Below are 14,960 nucleotides of genomic sequence, written 5' to 3'. Positions count from 1 at the left end.
TAACGATTTTGTACCAAATTTGTCCTCGTGGATAATAAGAATATTCCTTCACGATCCGTGAGGTTTGTAATTTAGGTTTAATTACTTTATAAAAAATTATTGTTGTGACAAAATACATTGAATTGTTATGCACTCATAATAAGTAAAAAAATTTATACCATTAATACATCAATAATTTAAAGGTACATTTTTTTTCTAGGTGAACACTCCGGTACCCTTGAGTTTAGTTGGGTACCGGTACCCTCATCCAATCAAATAGTAGAACTCAATGCCACATCACTTATTTATTTTATTTTATTTTTAAATAAATTAAAATTAAAATACAATTTACACTAAAGGTACTGGTACCCAACATAAACTCATGGGTACCAAAGAATTTACCTTTTTTCTATTCATGAATTTTAATTTATTTTCAAATAAAATAATAGTAAAACATTTCGTTACATTGAATATCATTGTGTCATTGAATGATGCTATTGATATCTAACTACATTCAACGATACTGAAATGTATACCTAATTTAAATATGTTATTTTATAAAATAAAAAAAGTTAAATATTTTAAATAAATTAAAAAATAGTGTTAATAAATAGTATTTTCTCTATCTTAAAATAATTGTCATAGCGGATTATTTCACAAAAATTAAAAAAATATAATAAATAAAAAAGACAATATTATTTTTATCAAAATATTCTTATATATGCCCAATCTTCTCTTTTATAAAAAAATGGTATTGATTTAATAATGCAATCTCTTAATATATGTTTTTAAAATAAAATATTTTTATATCATTTGCGAACTTTGAATAAATAAGTCTTATGAAAAAATAAGGTAAAGATAAAAACAAAACTAGCTAAATAAATTTAGGTTGATAAAAATAAATTAAAATAAAATATAAATTTTAAAAAATGTTAATGTGTGTTTTAAAAACTAAAAAGATTAACAAAAATTAAAATGCATATTTTTTTTATTTAAATTTCTTGAAGAATGCTCTAGAGACAATCCTTAACGTAATTTTAAAAACTATGTAGCTTTTTTTATTTATATGTTATTACTTAACCAAATAGTTGAAATTAATTGGTTATTAAATTGGTCCAAAGTACATAAATCCTATATTAATTGAAATGATTATTAACTAGATTTTTAATTAATTAGTATCTAACTTCATACAGTTGCAATATAAAAAAGGAACTTCATATATTAACTTTTTTCCATGTTTTTCTTTAAAACTAGTGCCTTTTTTAATCTAGAAGCATGATATTTAAGGTAAAATGAATATAATGGCAATATCACAATAATTGATTTATTTAAGAACGGTTTGTTTTAATTTTTTAAAATAATGTTTATAGTGTTAAATATTTTTGTTAAACAAATATTTACAACCAATTTAAAATTTGAATAGTTATTCTTAGAATATTATTTTAGATATTTTTTTCATTTTGCTATAACCTTTTTTATATCAAAACTACAAATAATTAATTAAATTTAAAACTACTTCAAATGATTTATCATAAAAAATATTTATAATTTTTTTTTAATAAATTGTGATTTTAACTATGTTTTAAACTTCAATAGTGTATATTTATATTATAAGAAGTCAAAATTTATCTTTCAAATATGAAAAAAATAATAATTTTTTTAATTTTAAAAAAATTTAAAAAGAATATTAAAACAATAAAAAAAACATTTTTAAAGCTAAAACAAATAGATCTTTAATCATTTTACACATTAAAATAGTATAATTACAAATATCTATTTACGAAAGAGAGATGTACTATATTATTTTATCAAATATTTAAGTGTTTATCATAAATATAAATTATAATGTATTGCATTTGAAATTATATATAATATTTACTCTCTCACACACACAAATAATATGAAATTTCTACTATTCCTGTAGCAAATGTTAATAGACTTATATAGAAGATATATTTGATAAGATGATTTATAAAATCAATTCAAAGCACTAGAACAAGAAATAGTAATATTTCTCTGTTCTAATTATAAAATGTTTTTTCAAAAATAAAATTCTCATGAAATAAAAATTAATTTACAATTTTAATAAAAAATTGATATTATCTTTTCATGATGTACTTTACTATTTTTTATTTTTTATTCTTTCAATATTTCATTTTTTTCTTTTTAACGTATTAATAAAAGATAATTTTATAAATTATTTATATGCTTATTTTATATTCTTTATTTTTCCTTTTTATACAGTATTATATTTATATATATATATATATATATATATATATATATATATATATATATATATATATATATATATATATATATATATATATATATATATATATATATATATAATAGTACAATAGTATAAATTCATAACTCAAACAAAGATTTTTTAGTTTGTAATATGTAAAAAAATAGATAATTTGATCTATCCTTTGAGGTAGATATACATAGCTCTTTGTTGTTGAGAATCAAGTGTGATGAAGAAGTCTCACATTGGTTAGAAAATGGAAGAATGAACACTTTATAAGTGAGAGAATCCACACACCTATTACCTTAAGGCTTTGGGTGAGTATGTGATATGTCTCTCACAAATGTGTGTCTCAACTGGAAAAACTGTTTCCTCGTTGACCCCCTCGATTGTTGCCTCCAACATTTGTGACCTAGTGAAAAGTGAAGAGTCTTGAAACTAATTCTTAGTTTTGACTCACGTGACCTAACTTCATTAGAAAGTGTGGTGAACGACTTATCACTTATGATATAGTAAGATGTAGCAAAATGACCTTAATGCCAAAACATGTGTTTATATTGTCGAGCCTCACTTAATTCATCTTTGTGCATCTCAAGTGGTCATATATGAATGGGTCAATATTGTTGATGTTACGTGGGATTATGCCACAATATCCATAATGGTCTACAGTCTCCAAGAATAAGACATGTAAGAGAATAATGATTAAGAAGAGACATAATGGTTTACTCCTAAGAACTAGGCCTATAAAGACAAAGTGGTTAAGAAGGTGATGTAAAAAATGTAGTGTTATTATTTTGTTGAGGTTTGTTTAATCTTGGTCGTACGATCTTTTTGAAAATGGTTCAATATGTTGATCCTTAGTGTTGTGAAAAACGATACCAATAACAAAGTATAATAGGGAATTATAGGGGAGAAGAAGAACACAATAATTGGTTATAACCGTTATTCTTTTACTTTCTCTTAAAACAAGATTACAAGTTTACAAGAATAACAAATAACCTCTCTCACCCTAAATTAGGATTTGCAGCTTAGCAATGATGAGAGACTAGTATGCTATTTATAATAAAACCTAACATACTAACTAATGGGCTTTTTCAGCAAGGCCCATTACACAAGCCAACTTAATAAACAAGCTAACTTAACAAATTAGGGTTTAAACACTAAAACCTAATTTAACATGCTAACAACCCTAGCATCTTCGACATCTGCATGCTAGACCCATCTTCGACTACAGCATACACACTTCGACACCAGCATGTGAACAATCCTTCGACTTCATGCTTAACTCTGTCGAACTGTCGAACCAAGAAGCTACCCTTCGACAATACTAGAGTTCGATCCAATATCTCACAAATCTCCACCTTGGACCTAACTCTACAACGTCAAGGAACAAACTAGCTTTCTTCATGCAGCTTTATCAACTGCATACAGTGGAAAAACTTGCAACTCGGCAATGTCTTGGTGATCATATCAGCAGCATTGTCTTCAGTCGAAACCTTCAGCACTTGGACTTCTCCACGCTCGATTACTCCTCTGACGAAATGCAGCCTCACATCAATGTGCTTAGTTCGCTCATGATAGGCTGAATTCTTCGACAGGTGTATTGCACTTTGACTATCACATTTAACAGTGATACCTCGACCTTGAAGTTTTAGCTCCTTTGCAAAACCTTCAAGCCACAATGCTTCTTTCACAGCTTCAGTTAGGGCAATATACTCCGCTTCAGTGGTTGATAGAGCAACAACCTTCTGAAGTGTTGCTTTCCAACTAATTGCAGTGCCAAACATAGTGAAAACATATCCAGAAATAGATTTTCTGGAATCCATACAACCTGCATAATCAGAGTCGACATATCCTTCTATTACTGCTTTACTATCTTCACCCAAGGCTCCACCATAAATTAGAACTCTGTTCAGAGATCCATTTATGTACCTTAAAATCCACTTCAATGCTTGCCAGTGAGCCTTTCCAGGATTCGCCATGTACCTGCTTACAAGACTTACTGCGTATGCTATGTCGGGTCTAGTACAGACCATAGCATACATCAAAGAACCGACTATATTAGCATATGGGATGCTATTCATATAGGCTCTTTCGACATCAGTACTGGGACACTGATCAATACTCAGCTTGAATTGAGGGTTTGTTGGAGTCACAACTGGCTTCGAATTTGACATACCAAACTTTTCAAGAATCTTCCGTAGATATGCCTCTTGAGATAGGCATAACTTCGACTTCTTTCTATCTCTTCGAATGTCAATTCCAAGAATCCTGGAAGCAGCTCCCAGATCCTTCATATCGAACTCCTTATTGAGTTCAGCCTTCACCCTCGTCACATCTTCAACATTGTTGCTTGCTATGAGAATATCATCCACATAAAGCAACAAAATAACAAATGAATTACCAGGTCGAAATCTGAAGTAAACGCAGTGGTCGAACTGACTTCTAATGAAACTTATGCGTGCCATGAACTTGTCGAATCTCCTATTCCACTGTCGAGGAGATTGTTTCAGCCCATACAAAGATCTCTTTAACTTGCACACATAATCTTCTTTCCCCTTTTCGACATACCCTTCAGGTTGCCTCATCAGGATCGTTTCATCTAAATCACCATACAAGAACGCAGTCTTCACATCCATCTGTTCCAGTTCAAGATCGAACTGTGCCACCATGGCAAGCAACATTCGAATGGACCTATGCTTCACAACAGGAGAAAACACATCATTGAAGTCGACACCTTCTTTCTGAGTGAAACCCCTTGCAACTAACCTTGCCTTGTATCTTTTCGACGTCACTCCTTCAATTCCTTCCTTAACTTTGAAAATCCATTTACAGCTAACTAACCTTGCCCCAACAGGTTTCTTGATCAGTTCCCAAGTATGATTATCATGAAGAGATTTCATCTCATCATCCATGGCCTTCAGCCATTCAGTCTTATTTCGACTCCTCATAACTTCCTTATAGTCTCTAGGTTCTTCGTCTAGAACCTCACTTGCAGAGATTAAGGCATAAGCTATAAGATCTGCATATCCAAGTCTCTGAGGTGGCTTGATGACTCTTCTCGACCTATCTCTCGACAATAGGTAGTCATCGTCAGTTTCCTCAACTTCAGCATCTTCTGCTTCTTCTTCGACTTCATCTGGGATATGCAATTCAGCATCAACATGCTCCACCTCAACAGGAATTTCTACCTGTTCCAGCTCTTCGTCAGATGTTTCTGTACTTCGACCAACATCATCAGTTTTCTTAAAAGCCATTTCAGCTTCATTGAAAACTACATCTCGACTGGTGATACACCTCCTGTGACCTGGCTCTAGGCACCATAGCCTATAAGCTTTGACTCCTTCAGGGTATCCCATGAACATGCATTTCAGAGCTCTAGGTTCGACCTTGTCTTGCCTAATGTGAGCATAGGCTACGCAGCCAAATACTCTCAGTTTGTCGAGATCTGGTGGATGTCCCGACCAAACTTCTTCAGGTGTCTTCATATCTAACGCTGTCGAAGGACATCTGTTTATCAGATATGTTGCTGTCGAAACAGCCTCAGCCCAGAACACCTTTGTTAACCCCGCACTAGTCAACATGCATCTGACTCTCTCCAAAATAGTTCGATTAAACCTTTCAGCCAAACCATTTTGCTGTGGAGTACCTGCAGTAGTTCTATGCCTTGCAATACCAGAGGCAGCACAAAAACTGTCGAATGCCTCATTGCAAAATTCAAGGCCATTGTCGGTTCTCAACCTCTTGACCTTTCTGCCAGTCTGATTTTCAACCAGAGTCTTCCAACTTTTGAAATTCTCAAAAGTTTCATCCTTAGTCTTCTGGATGAATACCCATAATTTTCTGGAATAATCATCTACTATGGATAGAAAATACCTTGCTCCTGAATGTGATGGACACCTTGCAGGCCCCCAAAGATCAGCATGGATGTAATCAAGGGATCCATGTGTTCTTTGTTTGCCTTTGTTGAACTTCACTCTGCAAGATTTTCCAAGTACACAGGGTTCACAAAACTTCAGCTTTTCGACTTTGTCTCCACCAAGCAGATTTTGTTTCCCTAATTCGACCAGACCCCTTTCACTGACATGGCCCAATCTCATGTGCCAGATTTCTGTTTTCGACAAAGGTTTCGTGGATGCAACATTTGTCGAACCACTTACAACTTCAGCCTCAAGGGTATACAAGCCTTGTTTCTTCACGCCTCTCAAGACTTCCTTCGAACCCTTCATGACTCTTAGGATACTTTTCTCTCCTTGGAAAACATATCCTTTCTTGTCGAATTCACCAAGAGAAAGCAGATTTCTCTTCAAATCAGGAACATACCTGACTTCAGTCAACAACCTTATTGACTCATCATGGAGCTTGAATCTCACAGATCCAACACCTGCAATCTTGCAAGCCTTGTTGTTTCCCAGCAATACTAATCCACCATCTTGATCACATAATTCCTCGAACAAGTCTTTGTTTGGAGTCATGTGCCAAGTGCAACCTGAATCCATAATCCACTCCTTCTTAGAGTCACTGCTTGAAACCACAAGAACATCAGATGATTCGAAATCATCTTGAACAATGGCAGCGTTGCCATTATCCTTACCTCCATGATATTTCAAGCGTTCAGGGCACACCTTTCTTGTGTGACCCTCCTTCTTACAATGGTAGCATCGAATGCCAGATGCTTCGCCACTGTAAGTCTTCGACTGGCTTTTGCCTTTCTTCTTGTCGAACTTACCATCCTTTCGTAAGAGTTTTCCTTTAACGGCCAAACCTTCGCCAACAGTCGAAGGTTTATGCTCCTTTCGTTCATTCAAGTCCTTAGAGTACAAGGCTGATTGAACTTCTTCAAACGTCAGGGACTCCCTTCCATACAAGAGAGTTTCTTTGAAGTGAGCATGTGATCGAGGCAAAGAACACAATAGTAACAGCGCTTGATCTTCATCATCGATCTTCACATCAATATTTTCAAGATCAAGAATCAGCTTGTTGAACATATCCAACTGCTCAGCCAATACTTTGTCTTCAATCATCTTGAATGAATACAAAGCTTGCTTCAGGTAGAGTCGATTTACCAGCGATTTGGTCATATACAAACTTTCAAGTTTCACCCATAACCCTGATGTCGTCGTCTCCTTTGATACCTGCCGGAGAACCTTATCACCAAGGCTCAACAAAATTGCGCTGTGTGCTTTCTCGATCATATTTGTCTTCTCCGCTGCCGTCAATTCTGCATTCATGGCTGCCTCTCCCTTCAACGCTTCCAAACAACCCTGCTGAACCAGTAGGGCTTTCATCTTCAAGCGCCACAGACCGAAATCATTCACTCCGGTGAACTTTTCAATCTCATACTTTGTTGAAGGCATCTTCTCCACGCTCACCGCACCAATTTGTTGTGAAAAACGATACCAATAACAAAGTATAATAGGGAATTATAGGGGAGAAGAAGAACACAATAATTGGTTATAACCGTTATTCTTTTACTTTCTCTTAAAACAAGATTACAAGTTTACAAGAATAACAAATAACCTCTCTCACCCTAAATTAGGATTTGCAGCTTAGCAATGATGAGAGACTAGTATGCTATTTATAATAAAACATAACATACTAACTAATGGGCTTTTTCAGCAAGGCCCATTACACAAGCCAACTTAATAAACAAGCTAACTTAACAAATTAGGGTTTAAACACTAAAACCTAATTTAACATGCTAACAACCCTAGCATCTTCGACATCTGCATGCTAGACCCATCTTCGACTACAGCATACACACTTCGACACCAGCATGTGAACAATCCTTCGACTTCATGCTTAACTCTGTCGAACTGTCGAACCAAGAAGCTACCCTTCGACAATACTAGAGTTCGATCCAATATCTCACACTTAGGTTTTCCTTTAAATTTATATTGAATGATTAGGTTTCTTATAAATGATCATTCAATATAGGTCCTTCATTAACTGTATGCTTAAGGGCAGAACTTGGCATGATAATAATGGACACTTGGCTCAAGGGATTCCATCCCAAAATCTATAAATTCTAAGACAAACATGTTCCACATTCAATGTTTCCTGTTTCCACCTATCCATTTTGAGTGTTTTCTTCTGCAATAATTTCTACTTCTCCAAACTCGATTCACCAGACATTCTTTGAAGCCTTTTAGCTGATATTTATGTCCTCTCTTTCTATATTACTTTTGCCTTCACCTTTAGAGGATGGTTTTCCTTAGGGAGTGTGAGGCAGATAGTAACGTGGTTAAGCATGAGACTTGTGAAGAGAGATATGAAATATGGTACCGATGAATTGAAAGTTTGAGGCGAGCAATTGATGGGAGAGTTAATTGAAACTTAGTTGAGAAGGAAATGTTTATGAATTGGACAACAATATATGAGAGGTATTCTTGAAGGAGTGATCATTCGCTCTATTATCAAAGGTATATATGAACATTTATCAAATAATTTTGTGGCAAAGACACAAGAGATCATTGAACAAATAAGGGTGAATTATAAGAAAAGTTATGAGTAGTAGCGTAAATGATAATACTTTTCATCTCGTTCACAATTCCTTATAACGGTTAATTTCTTTGAACATATGTTTGCTTAGGATGTTAAACCTTGCTTACATAAAAATGAATTGCAACAAAGTATCAATGCATTTATGCATATGCAAGCAAATAAATACAGTAGAATGAATGTATATGCAAATTAAAATATATGCAACATACAAATCCAAAAAAAAAGCAACAAATAAATGCATATATAAATGCATATACGCAAATAGATAAAATACAAATATAGACACGCAACTGCAAATAATATACTAGATATAATAATATTTATATAAACACTAATGTACTAATAGTTACTATCTTCTCTAAAGTAATAAATTAGTTTAAATCATTTTCTATGAAGGAAAATGTAATCTACATATTAGTTTACCTTCTAAGAGAAAATAAGTTTAATTTTCTTTCTCTTTTATCATCAACAATAATGTTTGAATAGAAAAGAAATTAAACAAAAGTACTAAGAGTAATTAAAAGAGACATTATTACACATAATAGATCATATAAATTAAAAAAACAAAGAAAAGTAACAAACAATAAGACTCGATTAAATAAGTAGGTACTTGTCACAATAATATAAGGTAAAAATGCACAATCGAATACAAAGATAAATGAACAATTAGATTAATAATTTCATAAATGGACAAAAGTGTGAAATACTAATAAGTAACACAATAATAATAAATCAAAAGAATTAAATATAAAAAGATAAGAAAAACCAATAGAGATGAGTAACAGATATAAAGAATAATAGAAAGGAGGAAGAGGACACTACTGAAACCATTTCGTATTGGGATAATTTTATCGGGTCATAAAAGACATTCCATAGTAAAAATGAGCTACGTACAATAATATTGGACTCAATTATCGACTAAAGTCGGTCACCCATTTGGATTGGTCGTCTATATTGGCTTGGTCGCTTGAATATAGGCTTGGATGCCAGATTCGGAGTGTGATCCATTTGATCATAAAAACATGGAGTATGAGGTGTCCAAGTAATATCAAAGAATAAGTCTTCCACTACTTTCATGTTCCTGATCATGGAATAGTGAAAGTCACCTCTTGGCTTTCTATCCTAAGCTCAAGAAGTCATTTATATAGTTTATAATTGAGGGAGGACATTCACTAATTCCATCCAAAATTTGTATGCAGAATATCTTGTAACTCTAAGCAAGCAGACTCTTATCTTGTTGTGCTTTTTGGTGAATACACATTTCATTACAATATAATAGGTGTCATACCCCAAAATTTGCCCATCTCATTTCCCTATTCAAGCTCATACTAAAGTTCAAGACTCAAAGACATACTCTCCTAAACAATGAACTCCTGAACTAGGGTTTTGCTTTCTCTGAAGAAAATCAATGAATCAAAGGCTCAAATACATCTCATATGGCTTATGATGTTTCAAACTATCCCCACGACAGAATTCAAGCTTCAATTCCAAAGACTGACCACTCAATTGCTCAGAAAGTCAACAGTCGACTAGTTTGACCTAAAAGTCAACTGTGGTCAAAGTACAGTCAAAACTCCTAATTTTTCGTCCACAACCTAATTTTGAAGCATCATTCATCATTTGATCAAGGATTGATCATGATTCATCAAGAAAAGTTCAGAAATCAACAAAATCTAAAGTTTCTAAATTAGGGTTTTCATAGGAGAAAGTCAACTGAACTTTGACCAGCCAAAACTGCTACATGGAACATCAGAAATTTCCCATTCAAAGCTCAATTTTAAGGAAATTAAATTATCTACAACTTTGTCTCTCACATGCCAAGTCTAAAAATGCTTCATTTGAGAGATATGGATCAAAAGATTATAAGTCCTTTTTGAAAGTCCTTTTTGTCAAAGCCCATATCATCAAGATAAAATCCTCAAATGGAAAAAAGCTTCCAAAGTGGCTTGTAGAGGATATCTTGAGGTTTCCAAAAAGTCCTAGAACTCTTCCATATCTTAAAAATTGAGGGAGATATGCCTTGTCAAAGTTGGACAAAATTGAGTGAAAAATAAGAAGTAAAAGTGGTTCAAAATGAATTTCTTTGCAAGCAAACCCAATCTTTTTGGCCCAAGATTGATCCCCAAGATATCCAAGGCCCCAAATCTGATTGTCACGAATTTGGCAACATTTATTTGATTTTTTATGAATTTTTAATCATTTAAAAGTGATTTTAATTCATGTAAATCAAGTAAAAAAACAAATATTTGGTTAGAGATATGATATTAATCAATTTCAATCAGCAATAAAACCTCATGATCAATATAATTTCGTGCAAAATATGATTGATTGAAAAAATGTTGAAATTTGGATACTTTTAGAAAAATTTCATGAATCAAATTTCCATAACTTGTAATCCAAGATTCAAGGGGATTTGTTTCAAGTTATTAACCTAAATTTAACCATTATAAATATTTAGAAGAATTCAGAAGCAAGGGACGGAAAATTGAGAGGCAGAACCCTATTCCAAAGTGAAAAAAACCGTGACAAAGGAGGAGATAGGAGACCGAGTTGTAGCTTGATTCAGACCAAACAAAGTATTCCAATCAGTTCCTCGTTGTTTTCTGAACATAAACCAACCATCATCATCGATCAAAGCTTCCAGAACGTAAATTCACGCTAAAAAACGAGTCATATATTTTTTGAATTCGATTCCATATATACACACGCTTTGCATTTGATTTGATTATATATTCATGTTTATAATAGTGTTTCGATGCTTTCTGGATATTTTGATTGATGTTTGAGTACAGGATGAAGATTCCACCATGTTTAGGGTTCTAAAGCTTCAAATTAGGGGTTCTGGTTAGAGGAAAAATCAGACGAAACTAAAGATACCATGGAACTCAGGGCTCTATTTACAATCGATAGGTGTCTTTTGTTTTGAATTTTTGGTTGGTATTTTGCGTTTTGATTTGTACAGGATCTATAGCTACGCAAAAATCCGTAGCCAAAGGCTGTAGCAACGATACTATGTGTAGGCATAGGCTATGGCAACGGATTGATGAAGAAGATGAAGATGTGGCAGCATGCGATTGGCTGAATTTGAATTCTTTTGGGCAAGCGCGCGTTCCCATACTCAAATCCTAATTTTCTTTTATATTTTATTGGCTTGCTTTATTTAACAGCTCAGCATCTGATAACACGAAAATGTATTGTTTATTTGGCTCGATTTATATCAATTATTTCCTTATTTTATATTAATTATGTTATTTTATTGTGATATTATGCGGGTATTTGCGATGTTTCAGGTTTTACGCTCATATTTAGACTATTTGTGAAAAGGAAAGAAATGGAGCTAAAATCACTACTATTTGTGCCTAAAAGATGGAAAAGGGGTGCTGAAGCAAGAAAGGGGTGCAAAGAAGGCCCAATTGTGCAAACTAAAAGCCCAATCCACGAAAACAGAGGGAGATGCCCATCTCCAAATGGAGACCCCTGTCTCCAAATGGAGACCCCCGTCTCCAAATGGAGACCCCTGTCTCCAAACGGAGACCCCTGTCTCCAAACTGAGACCCCCGTCTCCAAAGTTGGAGACCCCCGTCTCCGAAGGCCCAAAGCCCAACATAAGTGGCCACGTCACAAATGGAGACGCCCGTCTCCACCTCTCCACTATTTTCTCCACTTCTTTCTCACACAAGTGGCCACGTTCAACAAATGGAGACGCCCGTCTCCATCTCTCCACTATTTTCTCCACTCCTTTCTCACGCAAGGCGCACGTCTCCAACTCTTTCCAAGTCAAAATCGTTCCTAAATTATCGGGGAAGAAAGAGGAACACGTGAAGAAGCAGTTACCACATTTCTCATTATAAATAGAGGCTTCTACAAAGTGAAAAAGGGTTGGACCATGCTTTGTCCCAGCCATTGTTTTTAATATTATTTTCATTTCAGCATTTTACTTTTCCAGCAATTGCTTTCGTTTTGTTCATCTTTTCTCGCAACAATTTCTACACCGGAAATTGTTGTGAACCTTTCGTAGATCTAACCTTACGTTGGATTTATTTTTTATATTCCTTGTTTTTAAATTCCTGCCCATTAATTTCCGAAGAACGATCCAGCCAACCTGTGGTGGAAGTTCGAGTACTTCAAGATTCAATTCATTGCAATTTATTTTATTTAGGTTTATCATTTACCGCTTTAATTATTATTATTATTGCATGATATATTATATGCCAATTAATATGCCTAATATCATGAACCGAATTTATTTATGCATGTTTAACCGTATTAATATGTCTGGCTAATTAATTAAGATATCGGTATGTAAAGTAAGTTAACCGTGGGGTCCGAAATAAATTGGCTTAATTATGTTTTATTAAATATCACTTGTTTTCGGTTTGTATGTCTAATTTAATTAGTAAGTCTTAAAACTAATAGAGCGAAAGTTTGAGGGGTTAAGACGGTCAAAGGTTAAAATCAATAGAGCGAAAGTTTGAGATCTTTAACTGGATAGTAGACATAGGACATTAGTTTTAAGGATGGCGAAAGCGTATTAAAACTAATTAGAACTTATTTTCAAAAAATGTTTTTACACCCGCGCGGGTTGGCGAAAGCGTACGTTAGGGATATTAGCATGCTCCGAGTCAACAGAGCGAGAGTTTGAGATTAGGAGATTTAAGTAGATAACGACTTCATAAAACAGGAATTTTATTAATTACGTTGCTTCCAAAAAGCGTTTCTAAATCTGGTGGGATGGCGAGAGCGTACATTATGAGTTAGGATCGTAGTCTGAATCAATAGAGCGAGAGTTTGAGAGGAGAACTTTTAAATAACATAGTTAGTAAAGATCTTTGATTTAATTAGAATCTGGCCAATAGAACTTCGGATCACCTAATTTAGATGAAATACATACTGATATCCGTTTGTTATTATATTTTACCTAGATTTAAGATTTTAGTTTCCCCATTTATAAAAAACCCAAATATCATTAGCCTTAGCTTTACATAGTAACTTTAGATAACGATAGGTCGATTTATAGTCCCTATGGATTCGATATCTTTTAAAACTACACGACACGACTGTGCACTTGCAGTTATCCCGACTAATAGACACGTAAAGTCGGGATCAAGTTTTTGGCGCCGTTGCCGGGGACTATTCAAGTCGATATCGTAACTTGCTGTTACACCGTAGAGACTAAGGCATTTTTTTTCTTTCTTTTCATTTACTACTATGTATCACCCAAACTTTTTCTATAACCCCCACTCCCAGTATTTCGAGGAATCACCTGGATCCTATAAATCCGATCTCGAAATACTATTGGAGAATTTCAGTGTTGCGCCACCAATTCATTCTCACCCAAATTACCTCTGCAACTCCCAATCTCAACATTTCGAGGAACCACAAGAAACCTACAATCCAAACCTCGAAACATTAATTGGGGATTACAATTCGACAATAGCTTATCCTAAACCGAATTCACTCTACAATCACCAATCCCAACATTTTGAGGAACCACAAGAATTTTATAATTCCAACCAAACTTATCCTCAACTGAATTTCCTCTAAGATCACCACGCCCAATATTTCGAGGAACCACAAGAATCCTATAATTCTAACCCCGAAGCATTAATAGAGGATTTCAATGCAACACAAACTTATCATCAACCGAATTCTCTCTACGATCACCACGCCCAACATTTCGAGGAGTCGCAAGATTATCATAAATCCAACCTCGAAATCTTAATGGAGGAATTTATTGAAGCACAAACTCTCTCTAGGCTAGAATCTATGATGACGAAGCACTTTGAGGAAACGCAAAACGCAACGCTAACTCCCTTTGAAGAACCTCAAGAATCCCATAATTTTAACTTCGAAACATCAATGGAGGATTCCGACGAGACGCTAACTCACTCTAGATTAGAAGCCATGATGGAGCACTTTGTAGAGACACAAACCGTCCAAAACCAAGAGTTTATCAAACAAAGTCTTCAAAACAATGAAACCCTTAGGCAACTGACCACTATGGTTGAGTCCCTCGCAACTCACAACATGGCATTAGAAACTCAAATCTCCCAACTTGAACAAAAGTCGCTAGGACACTTACTTGAGGAGTATATGGAAACAACCATTAGTGAAGAACAAATTGAAATTCCTGAGGAGATTAATAATGAGATTGAGGAGAATGATTATGAGATTGAGGAGAGTGATAATGTGGTTGAAGAGATTTCTAGTGAGAAAAGAGTGGAGA

This window comes from Vicia villosa, linkage group LG1 (assembly GCF_029867415.1).
Source record: "Vicia villosa cultivar HV-30 ecotype Madison, WI linkage group LG1, Vvil1.0, whole genome shotgun sequence".
Taxonomy (NCBI): Eukaryota; Viridiplantae; Streptophyta; class Magnoliopsida; order Fabales; family Fabaceae; genus Vicia; species Vicia villosa.
Note: the sequence above shows the minus strand (reverse complement) of the source record.